The sequence below is a fragment of the Schistocerca cancellata genome, chromosome 2 (assembly GCF_023864275.1).
Source record: "Schistocerca cancellata isolate TAMUIC-IGC-003103 chromosome 2, iqSchCanc2.1, whole genome shotgun sequence".
Taxonomy (NCBI): Eukaryota; Metazoa; Arthropoda; class Insecta; order Orthoptera; family Acrididae; genus Schistocerca; species Schistocerca cancellata.
This window is the reverse complement of record NC_064627.1, coordinates 1,123,829,713-1,123,850,022: the sequence shown is the minus strand read 5'-3', so window position 1 is coordinate 1,123,850,022 and position 20,310 is coordinate 1,123,829,713. Positions and strand designations below refer to the sequence as shown.

Genomic DNA, 20,310 nt, shown 5'->3' with positions numbered 1-20,310 from the left:
CTTTTTTTGGTCAAATCTAAGGCGAGACGCTTGATTTGGTCAAAGAAACTTTGTCCAAAGCTTAACTTTGAAAATTTTCTTATTTCGCTATCAAATTTTATTTGACAAAGAAACTCCGTCAAAGAAAATACAGTAGTGTAATACGGCATAAGCACGGCGAAGGCAATCGACCGCACCCTTTCAAAGGAACGACGCCAGCGTTTACCTGGAGAGATAGGCGAAATCACGGTAAACAAAATCTAGATGGCGAAAGACGGATCTGAACCTTGGTCATTCCGAATGCGAGCCCATTGTGCTAACCACCCCACCACCCCTAGCCATGAGTACAACATTAGAACAGAAATACAAATACGGCAGGAAACTGCAACAAGGCGTAGATTTAAAATAAGCTGATGAACAAAAATCTTAGACTGTTTCACAAGACGGTTCATTTTAGCACCAATATTTTACGAAGGACTTCGAACAATTACAGTGTCCGCGGTACATTTCGAGCAATGACCGAAACGAGACTATACAGAAGGCCACAGAAAACCGTCATTCCCTGTCATCACCTTCTGAAAGTATCGGGCCAAACTGCTAATAGTAATAAGTACCGTGCCCCATGGAGGATTCATTCCTTGTGATGTATGTATGCACCTGAAGAATTTAGAAAATTTGGAGTTGAATATAATGGGTAACTTGCACTGTTATACAACGGAATAAATAGCAGTTTCCGTAGCCGAGCTTGCCACCAAACGATTGTATGACGTTGCTCGACTAGGAGGTAGCCACTTCGAATCCAGGTTATGGACCATTGCGTAATTTCAGGATTTTACGTATGTAAAAGCTAAGTTGTTGACTTGAGTAGTGCCTTCCACGTAAGCCACGCACGGTCGTGGCGCTTTTAACACTTGTCGGTGCTCCAACGCCATACAGCGGGTGCCATGTCTTCCGCAGCGCAGACAGTTCGGCTTGACACTACAGCTCGAACCTTATGCCTGTCGGGTTTCTTGTTTACATTAAGTTCTTAATTGATGAAGCTTAAGCTTAAACTGAGGACACGCGACTGGTTCGTTAATGTCAGTTGTACCTATGTACTCTACGGACTATTGTTTTATTGTAATGTCCATCATAAGACTCTTGAAATATCCACAATATTTAAAAAGTTTTGTTTATTTTTCATATCATTAGAGGATGGGATAATCCCGAAACGCGTCATTATAACAAACAATAAAGAAATTCACAAAAGAAAGTGAATAATTTTGAGCAACCTTACACTCTGTTTCATAATTAAGGAATTTTCATTGACAGTATTTGATCGGAAAGGGGTCAGAATGTGGTAGCTTGCATTTCCTGGGAACCTTTGTGCAAATGACCTGGTTCAAATACTTGGGTTCTCCGTAGTGTCACACGGAGTGAGATAGTGTGACGCTGTTAATGGTGACTCATGCGCCGGGTGGGGACGTTAAACTTGGCTACCCACGGTGCTCTCCGAGAGGAGTGGTGCTCACGCTAGCTTTCATCCTCTTTCTTCTCTCTCAGACAACATATAGGTGATATCAAACTAAGCACACACTCGTTACAGTTACTTACAAAGGACAGACAAACTTATGATACAGCAGTCAGAAAAGAAAGTGTCATTGTTCGCATCGCGAGAAATAGGCGACTGAATTACCAGTGGTGGGCATGGTCTCTCACTAAAAAATAACATATCACTTTACTTTTGCAATGGAATCAGATTCTATTTCTTATACAGTTTTCCTTTTGCGGACCACTGTTACCGTATGACGGTAGACTTGCATCTTTATTAGTCAGATACATGAAATGTTCGCATTTGCGAATGTGGACAGTTATCAGGTGTATAGTGGAATGACGACAACCAAAATTTGTGCCAGATCGGACCTCGAACCCGGATCCCACGCTTATCGCGAGCAGGGGCCTTACCAGTAGGTTACTCACGGCCTGCCAGTTTTGCCGACTGGTAGGCGCCCGCTCCCGGTAAGTGGCGAGAAATCCCGGTCCAGGACAAATTTTCATCTTTGTTGATCCATTATGGACCGTGGGACAACGGCTGGCATGTATTTCTTGATGGAATAATTTACCAACAGCCGTATGTTTTGTAGATATTTATTATAAACTTCTTGTGTGCTACCACTTTCGGCATTACATTGATGCCATCTCCAGGCCCCACATGTCATAGTCGTAAAATCGCTATACACGGAAGAATCCATATAACTGGATCCGTGTTGCCTGGCCACCAAGAGCTGTTGCATAACGATATGATTCACGGATCCAGTTATATGGCTCCTTCCGTGTATAGCGATTTTACGAATATGACGTGTGGGGCCTGAAGGTGGCATCAGTGTAATGCCGAAACTGGTAGCACATAAGAAGTTTATAAAATAAATTTCTACAATACACACGACTGCTGGTAAATTATTGCATCAAGAAAAACAAATTGTCATTGTCGTCATTCCATTATATAGGTGATGGTTGTCCATATTCGCAACTGCGAATACATATCATGTATTTCATAATGGCTGTAGTCGTCGCAGTGCCTGTTCCTTCGGACATGCATGCATGTTTAAAGGAACTTGGCGTCGTATCTCTCAACAAACCAGGCACTGCAATATCGTATTCACCATATCATATTAGTTGTTAAGCAGCTAGTTCAGGGACGAATAAAGTATCAATCGATTTCTTGGCAGTAGCGGACTTCCTGTTTGTTTACTGCAAGCGCAAATACAGAAAAGGAGAAGGACATGACGTTTTCTGGTACTGGCTACGCTTATTGCGTCCAAGCCTGGACAGTGTACCAAGCAAGGGTTACGCGCTTAAAGCACTGCTTTCGTAATCGGAGAGGAGGTATCACAGTACAGAAATTAGAAAAAAAAATGGCAAGGAAAGCGTTTCTGAAGAAGAGAAATTTGTTAACACTGAGTATAGATTTAAGAGTCAGAAAATCTTTTCTGAAAGTATTTGTATGGATTGTAGCCATGTATGGAACTGAAACATGGACGATAAATAGTTCGGACAAGAAGAGAATAGAAGCTTTCGAAATGTGGTGCTACAGAAGAATTGCTGAAGATTGGATGGGTCGATCACGTAAGTAATGAGGAGGTACTGAACAGAATGGGGGAGAAGAGGAATTTGTGGCACAACTTGACTAGAAGAAGGAATAGGTTGGTAGGACATGTTCTGAGGCATCAAGGGATCACCAGTTTGGTACTGGAGGCAACATGAAGGGTAAAAATCGTAGAGGGAGACCAAGAGATCAATACACTAACCAGATTTAGAAGGATGTATGTTGCAGTAGGTACTGGGAGATGAAGAAGCTTGCACAGGATAGAGTAGCTTGGAGGGCTGCATCAAACCAGTGTCTGAAGACCACAACAACAGTATTGGATTGGGTGATGGAGCACCTTGTGCTGGAAATATTTTCAGATTACGAAGTCACAAAGAACACGATATAGATTTCCACTTTCTATGACTAGATGGTCACGCTGTCATAGTGCAAAATGAAGCTGTGAACTACCTCGCAAGAGAAGCACCCCGGGTTGCCCAGTCTGTAAGTATTCCTCGGACAATCAAAAACGATTTATGCGTCAAGGGTGTGACGGAACAGAAGACAGTTCAGCAGCAGAAATGTAAATATTTACTCTCTGTAAACCCATCTTTGTACAGAATGCCCGCATCTCGTGGTCGTGCGGTAGCGTTCTCGCTTCCCACGCCCGGGTTCCCGGGTTCGATTCCCGGCGGGGTCAGGGATTTTCTCTGACTCGTGATGGCTGGGTGTTGTGTGCTGTCCTTAGGTTAGTTAGGTTTAAGTAGTTCTAAGTTCTAGGGGACTTATGACCACAGCAGTTGAGTCCCGTAGTGCTCAGAGCCATTTGAACCATTTTTTGTACAGAATGATTGAGAGACTTCGGCTGTTCAGTGTAAAATTTCGAATGTAATTTATTTTTGCGACTTGTTTCCGCGTTTCACTTCACTGTCTTCTCTCCCACAGACTGACGTGTAGGAAGAATCCAAGCTCAGTTGATGAACAAAAGCATCATGTTGTTGAAAGAGAGGTCTACGGACACCAGTTACTGAAGACTGACCCTTATTTCGATTGCAAATGGCGCTGAACTCTTCCTAAACGTCGGTCAGGGGGCCTGAAGATGGCGTAGTGAAACGCCGAAACATTCGAAATATACACAGATGAAGGTGTTTTTGATTTTACATTTTATTTTGGTAAACGTGTGGGTAGTATACACCGAACGTCGTTTGAAACCTTAGTTTAAGATCAGACTCCGAAAACGTCAGACCACGTCACAGTTCGAGTGTTATCTATATCTGCAGCTATTCTCTGCCAAGCCAACTCGCGGAAGATCGTTCGGTACCACTTTCATTCCCTCCCTTTCCTGTGTCACTCGCGAAAAATTCATGGAGGAACAACAGTCCGTAAGCCTCCTTAATCTTTTGATCTTCTCTCGGAATTTCAGAAGTATAATTCTCCGTGACCCACGACACGACTCATGTAACGTCCGCCAATGGAATTACGGAGCTTCTCCGTAATGCTCTCGTGTCGACCACATGAATTCGTGACGATATGTGCCGCTTTTCGTTGGACGTTCTCTATCTTTTCTACACTACTGGCCATTAAAATTGCTACACCACGAAGATGACGTGCTACAGACGCGAAATTTAACCGACGTGAAGAAGATGCTGTGATATGTAAATGATTAGCTTTTCAGAGCATTCACACAAGGTTGGCACCGGTGGCGACACCTGCAGCGTGCTGACATGAGGAAAGTTGCCAACCGATTTCTCATACACAAACAGCAGCTGACCGGCGTTGCCTGGTGAAACGTTGTTGTGATACCTCGTGTAAGGAGGAGAAATGCGTACCATCGGGTTTCCGACTTTGATAAAGGTCGGATTGTAGTCTATCGCGATCGCGACATTGCTGCTCGCGTTGGTCGAGATCCAATGACTGTTAGCACAATATGGAATCGGTGAGTTCAGGAGGGTAATACGGAACGCCGTGCTGGATGCCAACGGCCTCGTATCACTAGCAGTCGAGATGACAGGCATCTTATCCGCACGGTTGTAACGGATCGTACAGCCACGTCTCGATCCCTGAGCCAACAGATGGGGACGTTCGCAAGACAACAACCATCTGCCCGAACGGTTCGATGACGTTTGCAGCAGCATGGACTATCAGCTCGGAGATCATGGCTGCGGTTACCCTTGACGCTGCATCACAGACAGGAGCGCCTGTGATGGTGTACTCAACGACGAACCTGGGTGCACGAATGGCAAAACGTCATGAATCCAGGTTCTGTTTACAGCAGCATGATGATTGCATCAGTGTTTGGCGACATCACGGTGAACGCACATTGGAAGCGTGTATTCGTCATCGCCATACTGGCGTATCACCCGGCGTGATGGTATGGGGTCCCATTGGTTACACGTCTCGGTCACCTCTTGTTCGCATTGACGGCACTTTGAACAGTGGACGTTACATTTCAGATGTGTTACGACTCGTGGCTCTAACCTTCGTTCGGTCCCTGCGAAACCCTACATTTCAGCAGGATAATGCACGACCGCATGTTGCAGGTCCTGTACGGGCCTTTCTGGAAACAGAAAATGTCCGACTGCCCTGGCCAGCACATTCTCCAGATGTCTCACCAATTCAAAACGTCTGGTCAACGGCTGCCGAGCAACTGGCTCGTCACAATACGCCAGTCACTTCTCTTGATGAACTGTGGTATCGTGTTGAAGCTGCACGGGCAGCTGTACCTGTACACGCCATCCAAGCTCAGTTTGACTCAATGCCAATGCGTAACAAGGTCGTTATTACGGCCAGACGTGGTTGTTCTGGGTACTGATTTCTCAGGATCTATGCACCCAAATTGCGTGAAAATGTAATCACATGTCAGTTGTAGTATAATATATTTGTCCAATGAATATCCGTTTATCATCTGCATTTCTTGTTGGTGCAGCAATTTTAATGGCCAGTAGTGTATTAATCCGGCCTGGTCACACTACCAAGCAGTACTCAGGAATAGGTCGAACGGGTATCTGTAAGCCATTTCTTTCGTCGATGAATTACGTTTTCTGAAAAATCTTAACCTAGCAGCTGCTTTTTCAGTAATTCCTCTTTAGGCCACTCGAGATAACGCACAAATATTTTACGTTAGCTACCGTTGAGAGAGAAATATAGCCAACAGCATAATGTCACAGTAATGGTTCTCTTTTGCCTATTTATCTGTAATACGTTATGTTTATTCACGTTCGGGGTCAACTTCCTGTTCCGACGTTCGATCCTGTACAGGTATTCTTCAGGTTCGCCAGTCTTCCTATCGACAACAGATCGTCTGCGAAAAACCTGAACGAGCTTCTGAAGTTAATCACCGGTACATTTATACATACTGTAAAGAATAAGGGCCGTATAAACATTGATTACGAAACACTCAAAATTAGGCTATCTGGTTAGTTTGTACAAAATAGAAGTTCGTAAATGATAACACGAAACTGAATCACGTAATGTAGCTGCTCGCCGTGAGCGTGACTCATTTCAAAAGCGTCAGTTTTGGACCTGAAAAATACCGTACAGTGTAAAAATTCTTAAAAGGATTACAGGTTTTAACATTAATAAACGGGGGCAAATATTACTAGGGAAGCGAGCGAGTGCTGTTTGCGAAACTGAATCAAGGGACACGGGAGTAATCACGACCTCTATATGAGAGCCAAACGATCAGATAACACGAACACATGTGACTACGTAATCGGCAAATGTCAGCTGCTTATTTCAACACGCGACATATACCACAGACACAAGACAGGTTTCCACATCATTAACTTTAGCGTGTAGATATTGTGTTAAAAAATGAGGTAGTGTGGTGAACTCTTCTGTTACTGTTTTAATAGAGCAAACTGGTGATGTTAACGGCAACACTCACGGAGCTACTTCTTGTTTAACGTTACTCCTTAAAACTATCACTTCACTTAAAAACTGTCAATGACGGACGTTCAATGTGAGTCAAACAGGGCATCACATCGTATAATGTGGTTATTTCAAACGTGCATCACGTAAAACATATGAAGGGCTTATTTTAATAGTGGTACAAGTCCATTACCTCCACTTTTCTGTCTGTAATGCTTCTGACATTAATGGTCCAAACAAACGAAAAGAAAGGTTCATCCCTAGCAAGAAGCCATATGCTTGAATATTTCTGGTATCTCAACTGCAGATTTTTCAGCGCTCATTTAACTTTAGGACTCTGTATCTCAGAATGAACAAAAGTGGACGTTTACCACTATTGAGTGTGTGTGTGTGTGTGTGTGTTGGGGTTTATGGGCGCTCAACATCGAGGTCATCAGCGCCCCCACTATTGAAATAAGCCCTTCATATCACTGTATATCGTATCTAGCTGTATGTTGTGCTGGCTGTATGCAATAGCTCAAAACGCCTGTTAAAATGTAAATACTGTTGAATAACGAGCGCGTTAGATATTGTCAGTGACATTTTTAATGTATTACAGAGTCTGTCTACTTCCCTGGTAACTCCTCTTCATAGTAGGGCCCATGTATCAAGATGTTTTGCACTCTAAATACTATTTCACGCTAAATGATCTACTGTGTGAAGTCTGCAGGTGATTAACCATGTACAAATAAAATTATATCCTGCAACAATTATAGTTCTAATTGGCTGACAAATATTTTCGATTGTCACTCAATCATTATTAGGCAAAAACGTGCACAGCGTCTTGAGAGAACGGGTGGGTGGGTGCCTGAGTGGAGGAAGAAGTCGACTAATAGTAGTTTTGTTGAAGATGTGTATATTTGTAGGTAGAGAAAACGAAGTACAATTTCTAACACAATAAAAACTTGTCGTTATTAACCACCAAACATAATACTGCTATATCACCTTGCAATCGGTATCTACTACTATAATGCACGTCACAGACATAGTGTACTTCGTATGAGACTTGTACATATTATTTTGCAATTAGGTATGTAGCATCCAGATATGTGCGAATACTTTCTTTATTCACATATATCGTAGTTTTTGACACTGGCTGTTAAGCACGAGGAAAAAGAAACATATCATGAACGGGAGGTATAATTTAAAATCTAGAGCCATCTGACATTTCCAGCTGCAAAGAGAGTAGTAGCTAACGACAGAGTAGTTTTGAGATTTCATATAAATAACTGTGGCCACGCTTACTACTACTCAGTATCCATTAGATGTTCTGACTTCTCTCAAACATAAAGTTGTGTGGCGATGCAGAATGTGAGTACGGTTCGCTATGATCACAATTTTCTTTTCTGAGATGGGTGGGGGAAGTGACAGTTGCCCTACGCTACCTCCTTTTGGATAAGCCCTTTCACTTGTGTTGTTTCTACACTTTTTTGTATTACTGACGGGCATGTAGGACGTCTTTCAGGAGGTCACCTATGTCAAGAAGAAATGAGAGATTTGACAAGTGCGAATAACAGACGCTGTTTAACAGTACACTATGTATGTTGCCGCCGCGCACCAAAGTACATCCGTCACTGCACTTTGGCTACAATAATGTCAATCTACAGCGAGCACACACGCCTCATAATATCTGCAGCTCATGTCTGACTGGAAAAAATATCGAATAATCGAATACTCATGCTGTGAATGCAAGAGTAACGATACAAAATAATCCGGTTGTTGATCGGCTGAGCATCGATTATTGTTTTATTTGAAGGCTTTGTTTTGTGTATATGCAACTAATTTTGAGGAGACTGGTACAGTTTGAAATATACATAATTTAGTATGTCCAATCTGCAGAGGGTATTGCTTCTCCTGGGGAAAGAATATCTTATATTTACTCTCATTTGCTCTTGCTTATAGCCCAGTAAAAATGATGACTCCTCTCTATTCTTTGTGCACTTGCTCTCATAAACCAGTTTCTACATTACGAATTGTTTATAAACATAAATGTATTGTGCAGCATTTATCGAATTCGAAACGAGAACGATTTTGGCCTGTGAGTAGTATCGGAATATGCCGCGTAATTTCAAAGTTGTTGAGACGCGGATTCCCTTAATCTTGATACAAAGAAGACCGAGCGCTGCAACATACTGGAAGCAAAAGACTCTGCATTCTCCACTGCTTTCCTCTGTGTAGGAACCACCTGTCTCGCCGGTATCCCCTTCTGAGCAGTCAGCAGGTCCCACACAGTGGGAGCCCTGTTTCCTTTAAGCTTCCCTCCCTTTTCCAGCTGCTTCCCACCTGTGCATCCGACTGACAGCGAGCAGTGGGGCGATACTGGCGCCGAGTGTTGGCAACCCTGCGCGGCAGTTTAACTTTTGTTTGTCACACCTGTGCGCCGCAGCTCCAGTGTTTCCCACTCCGCTATTCAAATCTGCTCTGCTCTACATGTCCACATGACCAACATACAAGCCAGCGAAACAAGTACCAGCAGCCAACTCACATATTCAGCACCAAAACAGCTATAGACTACCTGCGCCTGCAGCGGTGAACATGCAACGTCCTAGCTTTTCGCCAAGACACTGTTCGTATGTGAATTAAGACTTATAAAATAAAATGGTAATCTGGTACGCGACGAGCGCTGTCAGCCATACACAATATTTCAAATGGGTGAACTTACCTTGATGCAGAAGTTCCAGAGAAGCCTCTTTACAGCGTGCAGTATGCAATCACATTTTTGACAGTGCACTTTGTGTGGTAATACTCCAGATTTAGAAGTGTAGATGGGAGGAAGTCATGCGTGGAATTACCACACTATCTTCAACATCGGTTACGATCAACAAGCACTTCTGTTTGTATTTCACGGAACACTTTGCAGTTACACATGTTTGCGCTGCTCGGTATCACTCGTTTGTCTTCGGCAGATCGACGCTGTCAAACGGGCTCCGAAGCTGTGTGACCGCGCGACTGTCGGGATAAGAATTAAGCCGTCCCTTACACACACACGTACACAAACACAGACACAGACAATATACAACTCGACGGAGGTGGCCACCGGAGGCGGTCAACTGGCTGGCGCGCGTCGGTTCGCCTTCATTGTCCCCTCCCTCCCTCCCGCGCTCGCGTTCCCCCCTCCCTCACCCCCCCCCCCGCCCCCACCACCTTGGTGAGGAATCCGGTCTCCCCACTACACCGTCAGCCGGGGCCCCTGCCGCTTGTTTCGTCTGTCTGCAGACGGGTCCCGCCGACCCTTCCAATTACAGACCTCGCAGGTAGATGGGATCTTAGCGAGACTGTTTTGTCTGGATCAGGTATGATACCGGTGCAAAAATACAGACCGTTACCTACGCTATAAGACGACGCGACCGACCGACCTTGACAGTGAACTTCACTGGTGCTCCGTTCGAACCCGAAGCACCACACGGTGAACCAGTCGCTTCCTGGGACGAAGCCTTATCGCTGTCGACGTCAACTGAGCAAGGTCGAAGAGCCGAGGCGAGTAACATCTGCCACAATTTTTACCGAGAAGACGACCACCCGACTGGCCCGTGAGAAGAGTGACCGAGGAGAGAGAGAGAGAGGGAGCTAATACCGGTTTGGGTGGCAGAGGCAGCAGCCGCCAGCGCCTATCTGTGAAGAATGTAGCCTCGAGCCGGGTTCAGCTTGTGTCCCGACGTCCACGTGAGGAACGCCCAAGGTTCCTCAAAGTTTAAAGACCTCTCGGCAGCTGGAGACAGAATATGTAACAGTTCACGAACGTCGTTGTCACGGAATGAGTCAGGATGGAGGTCAGTAACCGGAATAGGACCATACAAATCGGCAACCTGCTGAACTGTGTGTATGTGCTTGCATACGATGACTGCGTATTAAATGTATGGCCTTCGAGCAACGTTAAACTTACACTTAACATTCATCGAGGAGATTTCGTTCTTTTTGCAGTTACTAGTGAAAATACAGATATTCAGTTCTGTGTAACAAGTAGTCTATCAACTATTAATGTAGCCCATGAACATAAATCAATAAAGGGGACTGAATGCTCCAAATTATTGGGTGTACGGACTATTGAAAACTCGAACTGGAGGTCTCATATTATTCAGCTGCTCATAGAATTAAGTTCAACTAATTTTGTAATTCATGTAACTCATAGTCCTGCAAACAAACCAATCAGACTCCTATAATGTTTTGCATATTTCCTCTTAAAATGAAGGTAATGAAATTCGTCGTAAATAATCATCACAGTCTGGGAAGAATACAAATTTCCATCCACACAACACATGAAGGAAAAAAAAAACGATCCTCATTACACGTTGTTAAACCCTGTCAGTGGCTCAAAAGCCACTTCAATATCAATCAAAAAAATTTTTTGTTCAGTTGTCCCGTGACATAAAAATGTCTGACAGCAAAGCAAGTTTTGAAAATGAGCTAGAATAATTTACTCTGGACAACAACTTCTATTCCACAGACGTATTATGATTTAAAAACTGGTGGACTGTTTTATTAATGTTATAAATAATCGTGTATAAATATCCTGTAAACTGTCTCGTTCCACATCATTTAGATAAATAAAATCGTTCAAATTATTTATGGGAGTAACTAGTCTAAAAATTTTGGTGATTAAAAGGTGATGCACACGTGAGCTGATTCGTCGGATAATTCAGACTCCAGCCAGACACATCGGCTGAACATTATCTTGCGATCTAATTTACACTATGTGATCAAAAGTATCCGGCCACTTGGCTGAAAATGACTTACAAGTCCGTGGCGCCCTCCATAGGTAATGCTGGAATTCAGTATGGTGTTGGGCCGCCTGTAGACTTGATGACGGCTTCCACTCTCGCAGGCATACGTTCAATCAGGCGCTGGAAACTTTCTTGGGGAATGGCAGCCCATTCTTCAAGGAGTGCTGGACTGAGGAGAGGTACCGATGTCGGTCGGTGATGCCTGGCACGAAGAAGGCGTTCCAAAACATCCCAAAGGTCTTCTATAGGATTCACGTCAGGACTCTGTGCCGGCCAGTCCATTACAGGGACGTTATTGTCACGTAACCACTCCGCCACAGGCCGTGCATTATGAACAGGTGCTCGATCGTGTTGAAAGTTGCAGTCGTCATTCCCGAATTGCTCTTCAAAAGTGAGAAGCAAGAAGGTGCTTAAAACATCAATGCAGGCTTGTGCTGTGATACTGCCACGCAAAACAACTGGGGGTGCAAGATCCCTCCATGAGAAACACGACCACACCATAACACCACCGACTCAGAATTTTACTATTGGCACTACACACGGTGGCAGATGACGTTCATCGGGCATTTACCACACCCACATCGTGCCATTTCATTAACATTGCAAGATCACAGGTTAATGTGAGAGAGATGCTGGTACGTTAATAATCTTTGTAACCACCAGAATGTTGAATGCAAGCATGGAAACGTGCATGCAGTGTGTTGTACAGGTGGAGTTCCATTCCTGTTCTACTTGGTCAGTCACTGCTGAATGGTTAAACCTGTTTGTGGATGATGCTAGAGCTGTCCCAGGTGTGCTCGATTCCAGAAAGTTCTGGCGATCGAGCAGGGCAAGGCAACAAGTCGTTGTTTGTTGTTTTCTGCGCCATGCACAGCCATTGTCGTTCAGTATGACTGTAGCTCTGAAGATGGTCGTGTGATGATCGAAACCGGTCACCCTGCAATAAATGTGTCTTGTGGTCTAGACTGCTGTAAGTATTTTCAGAAATTATATTTAATTATATTTTGATCGCTGATATCTCCAATAATGCGAGGTGTATTCAAGTTCTAAGGCCTCCGATTTTTTTTTCTCCGGACTCGAAAGAGATAGAAACATGCGCATTATTTCAAAATGAGGCCACGTTCATTGTCAATACGTCCCACAGATGGCAGCACCGTACGGCAGATGGAATTTTACCGCCAGCGGCGAGAATGTTTTAATTACTTAAAATGGCGACGTTTTCCTTACTTGAACAGCGTGCAATCATTCGTTTTCTGAATTTGCGTGGTCTGAAACCAATTGAAATTCATCGACAGTTGAAGGAGACATGTGGTGATGGAGTTATGGATGTGTCGAAAGTGCGTTCGTGGGTGCGACAGTTTAATAAAGGCAGAACATCGTGTGACAACAAACCGAAACAACCTCGGGCTCGCACAAGCTGGTCTGACGACATGATCGAGAAAGTGGAGAGAATTGTTTTGGGGGATCGCCAAATGACTGTTGAACAGATCGCCTCCAGAGTTGGCATTTCTGTGGGTTCTGTGTACACAGTCCTGCATGACGACCTGAAAATGCGAAAAGTGTCATCCAGGTGGGTGCCACGAATGCTGACGGACGACCACATGGCTGCCCATGTGGCATGTTGCCAAGCAATGTTGACACGCAACGACAGCATGAATGGGACTTTATTTTCGTCGGTTGTGACAATGGACGAGACGTGGATGCCATTTTTCAATCCAGAAACAAAACGCCAGTCAGCTCAATGGAAGCACACAGATTCGCCGCCACCAAAAAAATTTCGGGTAACCGCCAATGCTGAAAAAATGATGGTGTCCATGTTCTGGGACAGCGAGGGCGTAATCCTTACCCATTGCGTTCCAAAGGGCACTACGGTAACAGGTGCATCCTGTTTTGAAGAACAAATTCCTTCCTGCGCTGCAACAAAAACGTCCAGGAAGGGCTGCGCGTGGGCTGTTTCACCAAGACAACGCACCCGCACATCGAGCTAACGTTACGCAACAGTTTCTTCGTGATAACAACTTTGAAGTGATTCCTCATGCTCCCTACTCACCTGACCTGGCTCCTAGTGACTTTTGGCTTTTTCCAACACTCCGTGGCCGCACATTCACCAGCCGTGCTGCTATTGCCTCAGCGATTTTCCAGTGGTCAAAACAGACTCGTAAAGAAGCCTTCGCCGGTGCCATGGAATCATGGCGTCAGCGTTGTGAAAAATGTGTACGTCTGCAGGGCGATTACGTCGAGAAGTAACGCCAGTTTCATCGATTTCGGGTGAGTAATTAATTAGAAAAAAAATCGGAGGCGTTAGAACTTCAATGCACCTCGTATTTTGAAAAATACCACGTCGAAACTCTATAGAGCAGATAGCGTTATAACGGTGGTATTTGTGCGTGCGTTGTTCTGTTGGAAAACTCCCCCTGGAATGCCTTTCACGAATGGCCGCACAATAGGTCGAATCACCAGACTGACGCATAAATTATCAGCCGGGGTGCGTGCAATAACCATGAGAGTGCTTCTGCTGTCGTAAGAAATCGCACCACGGACCATAATTCCAGGTGAAGGTCCCGTGTGTCTAACACACAGAGAGGTGGCCATTACTGGCACCGAGGCAGAACCAGCACAACAGACCTCCACCCTGCTCTCCAACGGGCTCTCGCTTGACACCAAAGAAGTCGCAAACAGCGGTGGTGTGGGGTCACTGGAATGCCTGTGACAGGGCGTGCGGCTCGTAGTGTCCTTGAAGTAACCGATTTGTAACACGTCGTTCTGTCGCAGTGGTAGCAACTGCTGCTCAAATTGAACAGACGTTTGAAGATGAACATATTCGTTCTAAACCGGTAACGGCGCTGTTTGTCTATGCAAGGGGGTTAAATAAAAAGAAAAGACTAATATTAATGAATAAATGCAATAATTTTACTAGCTGTGTGACCGGTTACGAAGTCTCGTAACCGATTGGCCCTGACTAGTATTAGCACGCAATCTGACTGCATAAAATAAAAATAAAGAATGACAAGGAATTTCCATTAACAAAATTGGTTTAAGTCCCCTGCAACTATAAAAGCTACAAAACAACAAAGCACAAGTGTAACTGTTCTGTGTGTGGTAGTGTGACTCAACGTACATGAATCTGGCTCGGTTCTTTCTCAATACAACAAAATATTTTAAACACCATTTACAATGAACTAATTGAAAAACCAGAAATACTATAATTGGACATAGAAACCAGATTTACAAGTCTACACTCCTGGAAAATGAAATAAGAACACCGTGAATTCATTGTCCCAGGAAGGGGAAACTTTATTGACACATTCCTGGGGTCAGATCATCACATGATCACACTGACAGAACCACAGGCACATAGACACAGGCAACAGAGCATGCACAATGTCGGCACTAGTACAGTGTATATCCACCTTTCGCAGCAATGCAGGCTGCTATTCTCCCATGGAGACGATCGTAGAGATGCTGGATGTAGTCCTGTGGAACGGATTGCCATGCCATTTCCACCTGGCGCCTCAGTTGGACCAGCGTTCGTGCTGGACGTGCAGACCGCGTGAGACGACGCTTCATCCAGTCCCAAACATGCTCAATGGCGGACAGATCCGGAGATCTTGCTGGCCAGGGTAGCTGACTTACACCTTCTAGAGCACGTTGGGTGGCACGGGATACATGCGGACGTGCATTGTCCTGTTGGAACAGCAAGTTCCCTTGCCGGTCTAGGAATGGTAGAACGATGGGTTCGATGACGGTTTGGATGTACCGTGCACTATTCAGTGTCCCCTCGACGATCACCAGTGGTGTACGGCCAGTGTAGGAGATCGCTCCCCACACCATGATGCCGGGTGTTGGCCCTGTGTGCCTCGGTCGTATGCAGTCCTGATTGTGGCGCTCACCTGCACGGCGCCAAACACGCATACGACCATCATTGGCACCAAGGCAGAAGCGACTCTCATCGCTGAAGACGACACGTCTCCATTCGTCCCTCCATTCACGCCTGTCGCGACACCACTGGAGGCGGGCTGCACGATGTTGGGGCGTGAGCGGAAGACGGCCTAACGGTGTGCGGGACCGTAGCCCAGCTTCATGGAGACGGTTGCGAATGGTCCTCGCCGATACCCCAGGAGCAACAGTGTCCCTAATTTGCTGGGAAGTGGCGGTGCGGTCCCCTACGGCACTGCGTAGGATCCTACGGTCTTGGCGTGCATCCGTGCGTCGCTGCGGTCCGGTCCCAGGTCGACGGGCACGTGCACCTTCCGCCGACCACTGGCGACAACATCTATGTACTGTGGGGACCTCACGCCCCACGTGTTGAGCAATTCGGCGGTACGTCCACCCGGCCTCCCGCATGCCCACTATACGTCCTCGCTCAAAGTCCGTCAACTGCACATACGGTTCACGTCCACGCTGTCGCGGCATGCTACCAGTGTTAAAGACTGCGATGGAGCTCCGTATGCCACGGCAAACTGGCTGACACTGACGGCAGCGGTGCACAAATGCTGCGCAGCTAGCGCCATTCGACGGCCAACACCGCGGTTCCTGGTGTGTCCGCTGTGCCGTGCGTGTGATCATTGCTTGTACAGCCCTCTCCCAGTGCCCGGAGCAAGTATGGTGGGTCTGACACACCAGTGTCAATGTGTTCTTTTTTTTGCTTTGTTGACTGTACCTGTGAGCAAGAGGGATTGTTATTAAAGGAAACTGTAACACCTTTTTACCTCATTATATATTGACGAAAATATTCCATTACACCAGCATCATAAATCAAAAGCCCATCTCCTTTCTCAAATATATTCTGACAATTGCATCGTCTTCCATCTATACATTACACCAACTGAACGGTACAATATTTCAGTCAACACTCAGATCGTCTACTCTCTCGCCCAACAGAACGACGACTGCTCTCGACATCCTCTGAACTACTACTGCCCAGTGGAGGCGGCAGAATAATATTCTTTGGCGCAATCTCTGGTGCTGTGACTCAGTGTAGCCACCTTTCATCTAAACAAATAGCATTATCAAAAGTGGATGGTCGTGTTTTCTTCTTTGCCAGAAACAACCTGTATTTTGTTCACAGCCACGGTCTCAAAATGTCGGTTTTCGAAGAAATAGCAAGTGCTAATGCACGAGAGCGTATTTTTAGTTACTTCATATTGTAAATTTGGTTAAATTCAATGACAAGAACATGAACACTGTAACGGAAAACAATTTATGTAGTAGACAGCGGTTTCTTGAGGTACATTACCATTATGTAGTACAATCGAAAACACAACAGTCAGCGTGATGAGATTAATATTTACAAAATTGACGGTTGGCGCTTCCTTCTCTCGGGATCTTCAGATGTCCGAAAGAATAGCAAGACAACACTAGCACATTGGAAGTTGCGGCCTATATTGGAGGCGAGTTCGGATGGCCCACCAAGCTCAGGCGGGTGTTTACGATAAGCAGGGTATGCGGGTTCGAATCTCAGAGCTAGCGGGCTGGCACAGTGAGCTAGGTGGCGGTTCAAATACCCCTCTAGGCATCCGGATTTAAGTTTTCTTGAATAGTTTTAGGATAACGCTGGGATGTTTCTTTTGAAAGGGCACGGCTGAGTTCTTTCTCCAGTCCAAGGTTGTGCTCTGTATGCAATAATCTAGTCGGTAATGTGACGCTAGAACCCAACCTTCCTTTCTTTCGAATTTTATAGTGGCACAAATTTTCCAATTCCTTGAAATATGTTTACAACTGCTCATTCTGTCAGCTTAATTATACCCTGAGGCTGCTCTCTCAAGTATAAGCTGGCCGAATGTATCTAAAATGTGTCGCATATATAATAACGCCACAAGTACAAATGACGTTTCCTTTCGCCAGAGAAAGAATCCGTGCATCGGTTATGAGAAGCACTGAGTTAGATCGTGCCAAGTACTGAGCTACCGTTAAGCTTAATGAACATCATATTTTTTAGTCTCTTTTTTATAATACACAAACGGTACTAGAATTCAGAGGTGCCTTACTGTAATATGTAATCGGCTTTTGCAAATATGACAGCATTTCAAACACTCAAAGACGTTGCATGGCACCTATGTGACATTTCGTATAAAAATCAACAAAAACGCTATTTCCCCTTAAATATTGAGAAATTTTAATGCCGATATATAATTTTGGCTTCCCCACATTCGATGCAAAAAGTTGCCGTGCACCATTATTATTTTTAAGCTCTCAGGTCCTATTTATGACCAAAGCGCGTCTAAAAACAGGTCCTACAAGCTGTCACGTTCAGTGTGTCACACCAAACGAATGTGGAATACGCGTAGGCATTTTTGATGCTGTTGACACAAAGCACTCAGAAGGTAGTGTTCGTAAGCTGTCTTTGATTCACAGGGGCAGACTGCCGTATGGAAATCTACATTGCTTTGATCTTTAGTTCAAGGTTAGCTGCAGTGTCTGCGGAACGAAGTAAACCCTGCTCAGTATGAAGTGGGCGAGGTGACGGATTATCAACCATCCCATAAACCATTCCTTTGAGGTAAATGGTATCGATCTCGATACTCTGACGTAGATGTAACGGTAGTTCAGTAACACCTTGTTTTTTTTTAATACAAAAGTTATGGTTGAAAGTATGTGAAACAGAGATGGAGTTCATATGAATGAAATTTTGCTTTTATTAAAATGATACACGTTTTACAGTATTGTAAGTCGGGTGTCAATTTGTTCCACTCAATAGTTTTTATCACGCGGCTTTTTGAACTAGTGATATCTTGTTTGTTTCGTTTAAATGCTGAACTAGAATACAAAGCCGTCGCGAAATTGTGTGTTTTTGACTGTTAACGAAAATCTATCAGAGCTGGCGAAAGTATATGAGGAATCTGTTCCTTCGTTTTTAATACACTCCTGGAAATGGAAAAAAGAACACATTGACACCGGTGTGTCAGACCCACCATACTTGCTCCGGACACTGCGAGAGGGCTGTACAAGCAATGATCACACGCACGGCACAGCGGACACACCAGGAACCGCGGTGTTGGCCGTCGAATGGCGCTAGCTGCGCAGCATTTGTGCACCGCCGCCGTCAGTGTCAGCCAGTTTGCCGTGGCATACGGAGCTCCATCGCAGTCTTTAACACTGGTAGCATGCCGCGACAGCGTGGACGTGAACCGTATGTGCAGTTGACGGACTTTGTGCGAGGGCGTATAGTGGGCATGCGGGAGGCCGGGTGGACGTACCGCCGAATTGCTCAACACGTGGGGCGTGAGGTCTCCACAGTACATCGATGTTGTCGCCAGTGGTCGGCGGAAGGTGCACGTGCCCGTCGACCTGGGACCGGACCGCAGCGACGCACGGATGCACGCCAAGACCGTAGGATCCTACGCAGTGCCGTAGGGGACCGCACCGCCACTTCTCAGCAAATTAGGGACACTGTTGCTCCTGGGGTATCGGCGAGGACCATTCGCAACCGTCTCCATGAAGCTGGGCTACGGTCCCGCACACCGTTAGGCCGTCTTCCGCTCACGCCCCAACATCGTGCAGCCCGCCTCCAGTGGTGTCGCGACAGGCGTGAATGGAGGGACGAATGGAGACGTGTCGTCTTCAGCGATGAGAGTCGCTTCTGCCTTGGTGCCAATGATGGTCGTATGCGTGTTTGGCGCCGTGCAGGTGAGCGCCACAATCAGGACTGCATACGACCGAGGCACACAGGGCCAACACCTGGCAATCATGGTGTGGGGAGCGATCTCCTACACTGGCCGTACACCACTGGTGATCGTCGAGGGGACACTGAATAGTGCAAGGTACATCCAAACCGTCATCGAACCCATCGTTCTACCATTCCTAGACCGGCAAGGGAACTTGCTGTTCCAACAGGACAATGCACGTCCGCATGTATCCCGTGCCACCCAACGTGCTCTAGAAGGTGTAAGTCAACTACCCTGGCCAGCAAGATCTCCGGATCTGTCCGCCATTGAGCATGTTTGGGACTGGATGAAGCGTCGTCTCACGCGGTCTGCACGTCCAGCATGAACGCTGGTCCAACTGAGGCGCCAGGTGGAAATGGCATGGCAAGCCGTTCCACAGGACTACATCCAGCATCTCTACGATCGTCTCCATGGGAGAATAGCAGCCTGCATTGCTGCGAAAGGTGGATATACACTGTACTAGTGCCGACATTGTGCATGCTCTGTTGCCTGTGTCTATGTGCCTGTGGTTCTGTCAGTGTGATCATGTGATGTATCTGACCCCAGGAATGTGTCAATAAAGTTTCCCCTTCCTGGGACAATGAATTCACGGTGTTCTTATTTCAATTTCCAGGAGTGTAGTTTCCTTGGCATTGCACCAAAAAAAGGAGAAACCAGTTTCCTTTATTGAGAACATTACGACAGACATTTTCTGATATCCAAAACAGGTTCCTATTATTTAATACCTTGTAGAGAATGGAACATATATTTAGATGAAGAGAAGCAAAGATTGTAAAAGTACTGAGAAGTAAATAAAGAGCTTTTTGTTGTAAGGCATGTATCACATATCTGTATCCTGTGAATTACTGTAAAATGCATATTAAAAATGTGTGTTTGGCGTATCTGGCAGGAGTTCTTTTCTGTGGGGGGGGTGGGAGGATTCGACCGCCTGGTGCAAGTTAGGTGACTTGCACGATGACGGTTGAGTTTAGAC

General features: G+C 45.5%; 1 protein-coding gene across 2 annotated transcripts in view; it reads right to left on the bottom strand.

The window, feature by feature from the left end:
* Positions 1-10,009, bottom strand: part of LOC126163164 (ankyrin repeat and fibronectin type-III domain-containing protein 1) — a 793,804-nt gene extending 783,795 nt beyond the window's left edge. For both annotated transcript variants that reach the window (XM_049920104.1, XM_049920105.1), the window contains exon 1: positions 9,615-10,009. The gene's annotated coding sequence lies outside the window, so the exon portion shown is untranslated. The remainder of the gene's footprint in view (positions 1-9,614) is intronic.
* Positions 10,010-20,310: the final 10,301 nt, after the last annotated feature.